Source organism: Leucopleurus acutus, assembly GCF_964270905.1.
Source record: "Leucopleurus acutus genome assembly, chromosome: 9".
NCBI lineage: Eukaryota > Metazoa > Chordata > Mammalia > Artiodactyla > Delphinidae > Leucopleurus > Leucopleurus acutus.
In genome coordinates this window covers 85,104,030-85,118,794 of record NC_139144.1, presented here as the reverse complement: position 1 = coordinate 85,118,794, position 14,765 = coordinate 85,104,030, and the positions used below count along the sequence as shown (strand labels likewise).

At 48.5% G+C, this 14,765-nt stretch overlaps 1 protein-coding gene across 1 annotated transcript in view; it reads right to left on the bottom strand.

Moving 5' to 3' along the window:
- SND1 (staphylococcal nuclease and tudor domain containing 1) overlaps window positions 1-14,765 on the bottom strand; it is a 419,761-nt gene that overhangs the window by 80,383 nt on the left and 324,613 nt on the right. The window lies entirely within an intron of this gene.

The following is a 14,765-nucleotide window of genomic DNA, read 5'->3' as shown; positions in this document are numbered from 1 at the left end:
AGCAGGTCTAAGAGCACGGGATGCTGGGAGGGCGGCTGGGGGGCTATCCTGTGCCTGGGCCGAACGTGACCAGAACACAGAGCTCAAGCCTGGGGGGCAATCCCAGCTCCCCAAGGAGCTCAAGGGCAATCCAGACAGGAAATCTGACCCCTACGCCCCTCTCTCAGTGAGAAAAGCGAAGCAAAGCAATTCTGTAAACCGCCCTCCTCATCCCCAACACACGCACACAGAGGAAAAGGAAAAAACCCTCGACTTGGCACTCCGTGGTTGCTTCTTCTGGGCTCTCGTGAAGCTTAGTTTTTGGCAAGAAAGACAGCTTTTCTACGATTCACATGTCAGGAAAAGCAGTGGACGATTCCAGGTGGGTCAGACACCTGTCCTCCTCCCGCTCTGGCAGGCCTTCCCGTCCTGTTTGCCGTTCTCGCGGCACCCTTGTCTAGCGAGTCTCCCTTACAGAACGCAGAGGCCCCAGAGGACTTCCTCCTGTCTTAGCTTCTTGTTCTTTTCTCACAATGGAGCGTAGAGAACACACGTTGCTTACCACTTCTGTCCACCTGTCACATTCACCTGACTCCCTTTTACACGCTACCGATGTCACACTCTCCAGTTATTGCCACCTGTACTGCGAGTGGATGGACAGGTGGCAGTGGCTTTTGCCTGGGAGGTGCCGAGGGGAGCAATACAATGGGAGCGTGGAGACAGCAGGTCTATGAATTACCGTGTGAACGTGCCCTAGTGATTACCTTCCTCCGGCCTCGGCTCTCAACCACTGTGAACCGTTTGGATTGGACAGTATAACGGCTAGAGGCCTCATAGCTATAAAATGCTCTAAGGCAGTATTCAGAAGGCTGTGTGCTCAAGTCCTTGGAAGCTGAATGGGTCATGCTTATTTCTATTTATAATCCCTTTTTTATTTTTGCACTCAATGCTCTATGGAGAAATGCAGATTTCTATTCTACATTCTTCTGACAAAGGAAAAGCTCTATTTTAGGTTGTTTGACGGGGCAGTGTTTTTAACTAGACTGAGTTTCCCATATTTTCTTTGCTTTGCCTTCTCCCATCTTTGCCTAAAAGCTTCTAAAAAACCAGAAGTGCTTTCTGTACTCAGGCATAGCAGGAACTGAGGCTGCCTTGGCTGAAGGAAGAAGATGGTGCCCATCCAGGGCCCTAGTGGAGCCGGACTATTTGCCACCTGCTGCACTCGTTGCCTCGTCTCCAAACAGGGCCCGTTCTGTAGTTTGCTGCAAATGTATTAGGAGCTGAGCCACTAGCACTTCCCACCCATGGCAAGCCTCGAACCCTCCGTACTCTGGCTGCCAAGACGATCTGAAAGCAGGGGGCCACTTTCCAGCTTAGGAGAAAAACACGTGCATTAAGTGGAAACTTCTTTTCCCTCCTCTCCTCCTCCCCAGCCATTTTGAAAGCTTTAGACTGAAAGGGAGGAAAGGAAGACCTGTCTGATGAAGCCGAGGGAGGTGATGGAATTATCAGACTTCCCTCGCCCCATCTATGCCGGCCGGGATGGTTTCCTAATGATCCATAGGAAAGGAACAGTCATCCTGCTGGCAGCTCACATGTAATTAACCAGCTTCACGGAGCACTGGCTGCCTTCTCCGGGCCTGGCACCTGCAGACCGCAGAGCTACCTGACATAGTGGCACTGGGTTTCTAGTGAAATCTCCCTACTGGGAGAGGGGCATCCAAAATAGTGACCTTGACCCACTGGGCACTCACTCAGGATACGTGACTGCAATGGCAGTACTCCTCTGCAGAAGCCGGGCCCTGTGCTCGGGCTGACACGAAAGACTGCAAGCTGCCTGACGGCAACCACAGCTCTGGGAACCGCGACTCCCATGAAGTGCCTGCTCAGGTAAGTGGCTCCCTCTGCCGGGTGGCGCAGGTTACGGAGCAGCGGCAGCTTCTGGGCGGCCCTCCAAACATTTGCTGCTCCGCAGTCAAAACTCTACTGACTGCAGTTTCTGGAACTGGCTCATGCTGTGAAGGGACTGAGAGGGCTTAACGACCCTGCGGGGCATGGTGGACAACAGGTGCTTCTGTGTAAAGGTACGTGTTAGAGAACCAACAAAATTCAGACCACCACACACAAGGGGAAAAGAGGCTGGGTGAGCCGAGGGCTGCCTCTGCAGTCAGGGCCAACCTCCCTCTTAAGTGCCCTGGGATTCAAAGAGCCTTGGCGTCACACCAGGTGAGTGACGTTATAATATTTGCCATTCGAGACGCAGGTTTTAAAAACCAACTCTTTAGTGCTCGGTGCCTGAAATGTCATGAAGGGGCTGGGCCTGGGGAGGGTGTCTCCATCACCTTCCCCAAGTGAGAGCCAGAGGGTGTTTCCACTGAGGGAGAACAGAACAACACACACACGCACAGCACACGCACAGCACACGCACACAGGCACCCACCCTTCTGGGGCTTGTTTCTAAAGGTGAGAAAGAAAGCAGCTGATAAGAACTGTCTCCATTCTTCACCCCTGGTGGAAACAGAGTCCTCCTAACATAAGAACCCTTCCTCCCCCACTCCCCACCCCACTAATTCCCTCGGGCTGAGCCAGAGTTAAGGCTCACGGACAGCAAAAGCAGCCACTTCACAGGGGTCATGGGCGTTTCGCTCAGCGTACTCAATTTACATTCTGTAGAAAAGTGTGTAATAAAGGCAGGCTGTGCACTTTAGGAGAACAGGGGGAGGAAAGTGTTGGGGGAGGCAGCCACGCCACGCCGCCTCTACCTGAGAGTACAGCCCATGTGGCCAGCCCCTCAAATAAAGCCACAAGTCAAAGAACAGGCTCCCCAGGCTTTTCCCGCTCACTGCCCACAGTCTCCTTCCCCACCCAGCTTTGGTTATACAAGCCAAACCCAGTGGTTCTCTCATTCCTGTTATAGCAGCCCAGCAACAAGAGTAGCCCAAGTTGCAGACCAGCAAAGTAACAGGCAGAGGGAGAGGTCACTGACGGCTTGGTAGGAAATGGATCGCTCATGATCAATGAATGGGGACTGCCTGCCATTTGTCCTTGCCGCCGCTTTAATCAATAAGGGAAAAGGTGAACTGCTATTGATCTCTTCAACACCTCTCAATGATACTGTACAAATGACGGAAACACAAGAGGGAGGGTGAAGAAGTGAGAGAGGAAGGGCAGAGAGAAGAATTCTTGGCAGTGGGAGAACACGGGGCCTCCCTGGAGGTGGTCTCCCTGTCACGGGGTGTTAAGGATGCTCGGGGGACGTGGGAACGTGCCAACTAGAGCCCTTCCTCACCCCGGGCAGGGCTGCCATGGAGAGCAGCCTCGGGGCTCCCTCCGCACCTCCTGTGCTTGATAGAAGCCACGTGGCTTCTCCTCCTGTACACTGAGAGGCGCTGCTGGTCCCAAGGCCTCATGAATTTCTGACTTTGCCCTTCTTCAGTGGTGTCTGGCTAGGTTATCTCGACAATTGACTAAAATTCTGTATGGGGAAGCAAGAACCAAATGCTTCGAGAGTAATCTCTAGCTTCGCTGTACTCACCCCACCCCCTGGGTCAACTGGCAACCCCCCCCCCCAAAAAACTAGATAGGCAGCAGATAAAGGTGAAACTATCTTGCATCATACTTGCTACTGGCAAAGACAATGGCTTCCGGGGTTCAAGCCTGACCCTTGAAACACTCCGGGCTGAAAGACATGTCAAAAAGATCAAAAGGTGAGAGGTTGGATCTGAATCCTGGGATCATGTGCAGACAGGCTTGATGATGTAATATGTAAATACAGTGTTCCCCAGCGAAGCAGGAAACAGGGCACACTATTACCACAGACGGGCATATCAACCCATAACAGAAAGACATACGTGTAGTGTCTGATTCTCAGGACCTGGCCCAAGCAGTTGGCTTTAAGGAAGACCGAGAGAATTCTTCAGTGCTTGGGGACAGCTACCGTTTACGAAGTACTGCTTATTAGAACCAAAGTCATGTCAAGTGAGAGGCAATGTAACAGACAGATGGCATGGCAGAGGGAAAGGGGAAATATGACCCAAGGTTAGCTCGACGAGGTAAAGAATGGTGCGATCTCAGGGTCCAGGAAGGACACTTCTCTTGTTTCATCAACTGGGTCTAACTATTCAGATGCAGATGAGGAAAAAAACTGTCTCACCGGAGCTTCCTCTCCAGGTCACACAGTGCCCTCAGCCTGTGGGTGGTTATCTGTCATCTAGGGCCTGGCAACCCTTTACTGCATACGTGGGAATGACGAGGGGCTCCTCAGGGGTCTCGCCACCATGCCTTTCAGCATTCTCCAGGTGGAACAGGGCTGAGTGCTCCCATTTTGCAGATGGTGAAACCAAGGTAGGAGTCACATGTCAAATATAAAACAGAACCCAACCATAAAAAGCCATGTGTGAAAGCAGTGAGAGCCCTGGCATGATTCTCCAGGGACAGTGACTCAGGGTGTGATTGTGTAATTCTGAAATCAATGACAACACAGTTCGCCAGTCTCCCCACCTTCCTCCCACAAATACCTGAAGGGCCAAAACACAGAGCAAAATAAAATGCAAGTTATAAAGCTGCTGATGTGTTTAGAGTGGAAGTGCTGAGATCAGAAGGAGGAAGTGGTTAAGTGCACCCTGGGCGTTTGGAAATGGCCACGTCTGCAGCCCTGTAAACCGATGAAGGATGAGCTCTGGCCGTCTCTGCCAGGCAAACAGAGAGACCGGCCCCACGCTCAGGAGCCGGAGTGCAGCTATAAGAGGGCATGAAGATAAGCAACAACTATTTAGCAAACAGCAGTGCCCTCCTACAAGGAATCTTCCAGTTCCGAAAGTGACCCTATTCTAAAATCACCAAGTGGCAAGTGGCCAGGCCAAAAATCCATGTCCAATCAGTGGTAATGGACTATTTGTTGCATCTCCTCATATAAGGTTGCAGTGTTGCTATAAAAATCCTGGGTCAGTAGTTTTAGATTTATTTAACTGGAGAGGTAACGGCATCCCAGCACTGCAAGCACTGGAGAGACTTCTGAAGTGCAGTGGCATATGCAGGGCTCTGGTTGGGGAAGGACGGACCTGTTGGTTTTCTTTGCATGACCTTCCATCTCTGGGAATATACAGTCAATGCCAAGATCCTCTTCTGGTGACCATTACACAGAATTCCAGTGAACCAAGAGAAGGGAAAGGGAGAAGAGGAAGGCATTATGCTAACCTGGAAAGAAAAATGGCACAGTGAAGCAGCTTCCCATTCGACCTTTCATTCCTGGTTCAGTGGATAGCTTTTGTTCTTGCTGCAATGAGTGTCCCAAAGGGTTTGTCGTGGGTCCTTTTCTTAGCCATTTTAATCCTGGCTAATATCTAGATCTTCCTTTAGAGCTCCTGCCTGGCACTCCACTCTCCTCCAGCCCTCCAACTGAACACAGATCAAAGATAAACTCAATGGCAATCAGACTGCTGTGGTCACGGTGAGGTGGTATGGAGACAAAAAAGACCACCACTGCACCATCAGAGGATAAGGAAGAGTGCACCAGCCAGGCTCTAAATAAGTCATCCCTGTATCCCCCATTTTGAAGTCCCAGTGACACTGGGAAATGAGTAAGGTCAGAGTCCAGTACAGAGAAAGCATGGGAGAGCCCTTGGTGTTGGCAGGTCATCCTCCAAATACCCCATGGCAGTCGGAGTGCATGGCACAGATACTCAAGCCACTCCTTCTTAGATGTCCACGTGGTATGTATGGAGTCCTGGCTTCCCCCTCTTTGGTGACGGGTGGCTTATCTATGGTCCAAGTCAAGTCTAGAAGAGGCTCTGTGTGTAGGTTCAGGACTTCTCAGCATTAGTGTTTCCACTGAATGTGACCCTGCCTAGAAAGAAGCTGTTCTAATGTGCAGGAAGATGCAGAAGCAGCGGCAAAGAGACCCTGACTTTTATCTTCTTTGTAGGAAAGAGACTGGCTGACCCCTGATTCTACTTAAATGCTCCCAACACACAGGCCTGTGCCCAGCCCACCCTGCCTGCTCTGGCTGTGGAGGTTTATCCTCGGGGAAGTTCCAATCCTAGATTTTAGCTAACCTCCAAGAGAATTTTCATTCATAATAAAAATGATGCTGTGAGCTGTTGCTCACTGAGTGTTTACTACCTACGGGGGGCACCAGTGCTGGGCACATTACATATATACATTATTTCCAAAGTAACCCTACAGAGCAAGAGCCCTCATTATCAGTGAGGCACTTAGGTTTAGCAGGTCGGCTGCAGCGCATAACCCCAGGGGCACCATTCATACTGAATTCTATTACACACTGAGATTGCCCTGGTTTTAGAGAGGGTAAGGATCATGTCCAACGTCACACAGTACACGGTGAACCTGGAATGAGAACCCAGGTCTGACTGTGCACACATTACTAACAGAGTCTTTATTAAGTGGCCAGGAAGGGAAAGATGTCCTTAAATGGGCAGACATGCTGTTCAGACCAGGTTAGGGGATCTCTGCTGTTAATTCTCAAGCTTGCTCATAATCTTATTTCATACACCACTGCTTTTCATAACAGACCACTGGTCACTTTCATTTTCAAAATCCATTTAAGTTCAGCTGACCAGAAACTGTCATGGGTAGAGCGGCAAGTGGGAAGTTCATCTATAAAGCCAGGTTTGGAACCCAGAGGATCTCGTCCAGTCCGGCAACAGACACAGGCAGTGGGCATGCTAATGGCAAGAAGAGGGCAGGGTTAAGGTTGGCTCATCCACCAGAGCAGTCAGGCTTGTGTCCCTGGGGGAGTCACACGTGAAAAACCAGAATGTTAGTATTACCTGGAGAGCAAATGCAATCTACAGTCCGCTTTTCTTTGCGGGCAGCTCAGTCAGCCCTGCTATTGTTTATTAAGAGCCGTGTTCTAAAATGATATCAGTTGAATTATGTAATTCCAAGGGGAAATCATTAACATTCAGGCAGTGGGCGTGTCTGGGAATAGTTAGGACAAACAGAACAGGGAGGCATGGGGCCTGAAGACCCCTGAACGTGCCAGCATGAAAGCTCACACTCAAGTCTACATGGGCGTGGGCCAATGCGTTGGGGTCTGAGGTGAAGCTCTTCTGGAAACAGAGTGGGCAGTCTATATGAGGCCGTCTTGCGTGTGAAAAGTAAATATGATCTGCTAGTCAGAAGGTATTAATGAAACAGAACTAATTTCCAGATTAGGCTTCCAGAAAGAAGTGGACAGACTTAATAAGGGATTTCATCTGAAAAACACAAATTCTGAGTCCCTTTTCTTCAGCCCTCTGTCATTATATTAAGAATGTTAGCTCCCCCTGCCTTTTTTTTTTAAAAGAGAACCCTAACCAAAGCTTAAGAAGCAGTGAGCATCCAGGGTGACTGAAGAGGTAAGAGATATCTAAATTAAAATAAATGGTACCCAGCTCACTCGGCAGGCACATTTACCTCTGAGGAGTCCACCAGTGTCTTACCTCCTGACGGCAATTCTCCATTTGTTCTGGGTCAGAGGCTCTCCATAGTTCTACAGAAGGTAGACCAGGAGGTCTGCTGAATGTGCCTGGCAATAGCCGTCTTCCACAGGGATGACTCGTAAAGAATGTCGTTTTATGTCAGACAGGCAGATAGTATCGAATACCATAGGTGGCAGGGGTTCTGCTTAGCAAGGCTCTGTTTGAAGGATTTTTACGACCTTACGTTTGTAGTGATAATCTGTTAGCAAACCAGTAAATGCATTCTCCAGCGGCAATCACTGCCCACTATACTCGCTTCCAGGCCTCAATTTAGATGAAGTTCAAAGTAAGTACTATGGACTATTATAGCAGAAAGATGCAAGGGGAAGTCATGTTTGAGCCTTTTACAGCTTTACTCTGGGACTGATGTGGGTTAGAACTAAAGATGGAAAGGAAAAACCAGCGCCAGGGACTGCCTTAGCATTGCCAAGGCTTCTACTTGTGGAGGACACAGAATGCGGCAGGTCTAAAGACTATACCTCTGATTTCCTTGTGCTGGAAGGAATATTAAGAAAAACCAAACTGAACTGGAAGAAAAAATACAGAAGTCTGTCAAGGAAGAGTTTACATACAACAGTAGGGACCCATTGTCCAGGGAAAGGAAGAATCCCTCTGCTGAAAAGGATTTTCTTCCCTGAGACAGAATTACTTCCTTGAGACCTTCCTATATATCCTAAGCAGGCTAAATCTCTTGTGGGCCTAAACCTTATTCTGCCTGCAATCCCAACAGCCAGCCCGGGATGCGAACTCTAGCCTCTGGAGGGCAGTGAGGCCTATCAAACCTATACCAGTCAGGCTGCATGACATAATTACAGGTAACAGGATCTTGGCCAAGCCAATGAAGGATTAGGCCCAGCAGCTATTTCAGAAGAATGGATGCAATTCTATGCTTGACTAGCTATGAAAGTTCCAAGCTGAAGAATAGGGAGCAGACGACAGCCAGCTGAGCCAGCAGCTTTGCAGAGAGGAATCCCACTGGAGCCGGCACACTGCTGGCACCCATCAGCGTGCGCCGCTGAGCTTGCTTGGGAAGAGACCGGTGACGGCTCCCAAGGAGTTTAAAAGCCGATAAGGGAGACCAGCAGCCAGGGGAAGGGGGAAGAAAGGACGGTGTGACAGTCTTCATTTTAGCCTCACCTATTCTCACTCTGATGCCACTTTTGCTGAATGGGACTAGAATGGGAATTGAAGGCCCTCCTTCTAGAGCTTTTAGAGATACCTGGCAAGGGCCAGGAGCCCAGAAATGAAGGGGCTGTAAGTGAGCAGATAACAGCCTGGTATTCATGTGGTGCTTACAACCTATCAGTGAACAGGAATTTGAACTTCACAATAAACACTTCACCTCATTTAATAGTTAGATCAACAAAAGCAGAGGATGGAAAACAACCAGGGAGGGAAAGAGACAAGTAGCCTATAGTAGGAGAGTGGGGAAGGGACACTAACACTTTCTTTGTGAGCACTGGAATTAAAAAAAACAAAACATTCAAATACCATTATCTCATTACCCCATCTGTAAGATGAGGAGACCCAGGGAGGTCAGGGTCCCATAGGAAGCACACAGTCAGGTCTGAGTAATGGAATTTTTCAATGAGAAGTTCCTAAATTAGCAGCTGTGTGTCCAACCTCTATACTCCAGAGACTCCCTCTCCGCCCCACAAATGCTAAGCTTAGAGAGCTTTCCTGAAGAACTGTAACAGACAAGAACAGGCCTTCTTCCCCATCTCCAGAATTAGGTCACAGGGAATCAATTAGTCGATTTAATGAACATTTATTGAGTATCTCTTACATACGAGGTCAGATACGAAGAACAAAGACCAAAGCATGCTTCTTGACCTTGAGGAGCTAACAATCTAGTGGGGCGACCAATACAGACAGATCCCTTCAGCATCGCTGGCCAGTCCGTGACAGATGTCTGTACGGACAAGGAGCTTGGGGGACTGACAGAAGGCCATCTCACCCGGCCTGAGAGATCCAGAGAGGGCTTCTGAGAGGAGGACAGGTGGGAATAAGTGAGCAAAGAAGGGGGGTGGTTGGTATAGTGGGTGCAGAGCTTAAGCCGGCTCAAGGGGTGGGAGAGATGGAATGGAATGTTATGTATGGGGAATCTTGAGTATAATAAAGTCAGTTCTGATGAGGTGCAGATTGTGAAATGAGTAGTGGTGATACATGAAGTTGAGAGGTTATCAAGGATATATGTAAACTAAGGAGATTAAACTTCATCCCAGACGCAATGGGGAGTTATGTATTTATAAACAATGCACTTAAGTCAAGATTTCTCTTTTAAGAAAGGTTAGAAATAGAAATATGGATACACATGATGAAACCGATAGGAAGACAGGTTAGCGAGGAATCATACAAAAATTAAGGCCCACAAACACCAAGCAACAGATGAAGCAGGAATCAGGCAGTCAAAAGATACAAGAACTGTGACAAGAGGAGAGTTGATATTTTGGGAGGCAGGGCCACAGCAAATTCCTCAGATCCCTCTGCAGTCTTGAGAGCTCCCAGAATCAGACTCAGTGGCACTGACCACTCAGTCAGTGCTGGACCTCCAGGGAGATCCTTTACTAATTTATTAGTTCCAGACATTTGAGGGTTGAGAAATACACAGTATGGCTAAAAAGAATGACCACCTTCTAACAGCAAAACTGGCAAGATTGGGGGAGAAAAAGCACTCGATTAGGAATACAGACATTTGGGTTTTAGTATTTGTCCTACAATAAGCTCTGTGAATAGAGGCAGTTCACTCTGCATCTTAGTTTCCAGAACTGTAAATCTTGGGGTAATATTTTTCTTATAAGTTTGCTGTGAGATTAAAACAATATATTATATACGAAAGAACTTTGGCACTAGAAAACGCTATACAGGATTGATCACTATTAAGACAGAGAGTCTTTACCTGAGCCCCCCCCTTCCCCCGTCAAAGAAAATAGTCTTAAATTAATTGAAAAAACAGACTGAAAGACCCCTGGTGGGTGATGAACTGTCAAGAATGTGCGGGGAGGTGAGAAAAGCCTTAGCCCCCAAATAGCCTTTAACGCCTCCTGGGATAAAAGAGCTGTTTAGAAAGCTGGCCTTACTGCCTTCCCTCTTTCCTGGGAAGTGGTAGAGACAATCTAGAATAGGGTGTCTTTGTACAAGTAAGTGCAACATTGCTGGACGGCTGGCTTGCTTTTCCAGTAGGTTATTATTCCCGGCTCAGCAAGGGCTACCAAGGGGCACGGCACTGACAAGAGTCGGAGAGCAGTGGGTGTCCTCCACCCTGGTGGATTTCCCCATGGCTGGAACCATCCTCATCGCCTTGATCCGGAGAAGTAATGTGGCTACTGTTCCACCTCCCACGCGCCTCCTGGACAGGGAAGGGGCCCGCATAGACAGACAGGAGCAGGAAGGGTGAGAGGGCACATACCACAGTGCTTTGGGCAAAGACAGGGTGTGGGGAAAACACTATTTACCTCAGTGGTGAACTGCTTAGACCGGTTTATCTTTTCCAGACAAGATGCAGCACACTTGGTGCTGAAACAAAGGAGAAGGAACCACTTTCCTTTTATTTAAGCATTCTTTCCCACACAAACCCCTGCATAAATGTATACCAATATTCACTGCTAAGTCCATATTTCTCTGAAACATAAATACTTGCTCTTGAAACGGCAACAGTTGCCTGTAATGCTTTCATGCATTTTTGTTTCTAAAAGAGCACGGGTAGTGGGAGGGAGGGCATCCAGGACCGAGCCCTGGCCACTGCAGCCTGCAGAATGAGCTCCCCAGGGGGACATCCTCCCTTTTGATGCCAGCAGGAAGAAGGGAAATAGGTCAGGGCAGCAGCCAGAGCTTTCGGCTCACTGTCCAGCACGAGGACGTCATTTTCCAGGCAGCAGCAAAGGGCAGTTTCGGAGATCTCAGGACAAAGGGGTCACGGAGAAAGGCCTTGGAAATGAGCCCCCAGCCCCTCCCCGGGAGCTGCACCTCCTACAGCCTGGAACTGTGAAGAGGGTTCAACTGCGGCGCTGATCTCCTTTAATAATACTTTACACCCCCCTCTCTAAAAGCGCAGGTTTTCCCGGCGGAGCTGCAGAGGCAGCAGCGGGTCAGTGAGCGAGGGCTGGCTAGGTGGCCTTCCGAAACGAAGGTGTGGAGAGATCCCAAATGACTGTTTCATTCACAGGAAGGGCCTCAAAAGGAAGGGGATGGCTTGGGATTGCTGGATCAATGTTTTAGATAGGAATGCCAAGGCAGAAAAGAATCACTTACCGAGGACCACATGATAACTGGAGTGTGAAAACCTCGGAGTCTGCACTTCTAAGCCAGTTATCTAATGCTCTCTCTCACCACTACTTCTGGGAAGACGCTAGCAACGGGCACAATTCCCCATCTGGGAAATTACACCAGATCTTCCTGTCCTTGGCAGTGTGGCAGGGAATTGCCTGAAAGAGGCAGCTGTATTGGGGGGGGGGGGGGCGGGTGCCTGGCAAAGGGGGTGTCACCAAGCACATGCCGTCCAATGGGACACAATGATCTCATGTTGTGTGGTCCAGAAGTAGCCCGGCCTCAAAGGCCGGGGACATGAGAACAAACTCATTTTCAGGGCTGTACCAAGCCATTTAAACCCAACTTGGCAAAACCTGTACAGCACGGTCAGCAAACATTTTTGATAAAAAGATAGTAAATATTTTTAGCCATTGCAGACCATATATCCTGTTGTAACTGCTCAACTCTGCTGTTATAACATGAAAGGAGCCATAGACAGTACATAAAAAGGTTAGTGTGGCTGTGTTTCAGTAAAGCTTTATTTACAAAACTGGCAGTGGGACGGGTCTGCCCATCCCTGCTATACACCAGCTGAGTGAGGCTGAGAAGAACTGTTGAAGGCCTTTCAGAGTTTCTTGGCTGCTTTGGCCTTCAAGGTCACAAAGAGAATCAGGTAATGACATGGTGTCTAGCTTACTGTTCATGATCTGAAGCTGGCAGCACCACCGGAACACCCAGACCACTGACCTGGAACAGTCCTCCCAGACTCCCGACTCAGGGAAAGGAACAAAAGCCAAGAGGAACCAATGGCTGAGGAGAACGACCATGGAGAAAAATGGAGAAAAAGAAGAAAGGTGATGAAAGGTGGCAGGGGAGACACTCAGGAAAATGAGCTGAGTGATGGCCAGAAATGTTAGGCGCTCCGTCCTGACTAGTGTCATCGTAAAAACACATTTCAGGAAAGCAGGGCTCTCAGGTCTCAAGATAATGGGGGCCAGCTGAAATGAGAGGAGTCTCGTGTTTGATGGTACAGGCTCCACATGAGGATATGGGATGGAAAGACTACAAGTCTGTCTCCACCCCAAACTGAGAAGCAGACAGGCAGCAATTCCTGCTGTGTCTGCCCAAAGCTAAGACAACCCACCTCATAAACAAGGAGTCGCTTTTCAGGGCCAGGCACCCCACACCCCAGCTTTCTGTCTGCTCCCCGGCAGGGGCTGACCTAGGGGCGCAGGTCATTACACAGTCTCTCCCCTACTTCACATCCTTCTCAACTCAGTTTATGGGTTCTGGAGTCCAACTTAACGGCCATATCTCTGTGGGATCACACATGGGGCCCAGGAGGTGCTGTGAAATCATGAGATCCATGTGCTACTAACTCCTTTCCTACACGAGAGAGCAGATTTACAGTGACTGGGAAAAGCAGGCAGGGGGTAGAGAAATCCTGGCCCCAAAATAAGATAATAAAAAAGAATTTAAAGGAGGGGTGGGGCAGGATCAAGGCCAATCACATCTTCACAACACCTGATTACCTGAGCTAAATGTGATTATCAAGGGAACAGGCACAAGGTAAGAAAACCCATTCAACTTCGGCCAACAGGACAGCAGCTTGGCCGCAGAGGAGTTCCTGGAGTGGAGGCTGCCCTGAAGGTGAGAGCCGTGTGCGGTGTGAGGCTGCGGACCCCTGCTCAGCCATCCAGGAAACCCCGCGGCCCTTCTCCTAAGGGTGGGAAGGACCTCTACATCTGAGGACCAATCCATCAGGCTTTTCTAGATCCTAGGGGGGTTGGGGGGGAAGATGGCAAAGAGAAACACTCGCCAGGACAACCCCTGGAATAAAAATGAAGGTACTATACAGGTAGAAGTAAGTGAATAAACCTATAACAAATAAAACCCTCTCTTCATTCCTACACTGTTCAGAAAAGAGTTTTCATATATTATATAAAGGAAAATGCCCAGGAGAGTAGGCTGTAACTGGTTCCTTTAGTCAGAATCTCAAGTTATCCTTTCTTTAGGCCATACCCATCTTTCCTCTGGATAAAGACCTTTCAAAACAGTCAGCCCAAGTAATCAAACAAGCAGCTAAGAAAATGTAGTAAGGTTCTCGATCAAGAAGCCCCAACCCATGGCTACGAAAGATCGGGACATTACAAACAGGAAAGATCAATACCAACTGCGGATTAGACTAAGGATCTGCAAACTTACGTGTCAGAGGCACCAACGAAAATGGGGAAAACTTTTAATCTTTTTCAACAATCAAATATCAGCAAATACACAGACAAAGGTAAGGTCATAATAACCATGAGAGAGTAAAAGCGTTTTGGGCCACTCACTCCTTTCAGTGGTCAGTATTCTCTTTGACCCCCTTGTGCTTTTGGATATCACCAGCGGGCCAGAAACATGATCAGGAAGAAAAGTGGCTGGAGAAACAAGAGTTGAAAAAGAAAGGGAAAGAAGCTTTAGGAGACAGGAAACAACAGGAAGAGGACTATGGTGAGCAACGAACAGAAATGTGACTTAGAGAGTAAGTGACGAGGATGTTACTAACAAATGTCGTAGGCAGCCCAGTGAGGGGATTTCCTCCCCACATCCCAAGCACAACCAACCAACAAAGGGACTCACCTGCTTATTCCAACATGAAACAGCTCTGTAGTGCATTATCCAAAGGGGACATTACAGAGGGGAATTCTAAAATATCTGCTCCTTCGACCTAATTCCTGTGCAATGTCAAAAAATTTCACCAGCTACTGACAGACAACAGGAGTGTTTGGATTCTTGAAATACTTCTCTAGTGGGAAGCTATCTTTAACTGATAACAATTCAACCTATGTTGTGGAGTCACAAAATAGGGGGGAGGGGAAAGACACCTTGCATGCCGACATAAGGATGGCTTCTTCACAAACAAATGCATCTGACCACAAACGAAATAGAGCGGAATGTGAGACTGATGAGACAATTAAGGGCATTAAGCACCACCCCCCCCAATATATTCACTGGCGTTTCAAATCAAAAGGAGAGATGCGGAAGCTTATAAACAGGTATCTGTATCACTTAGCA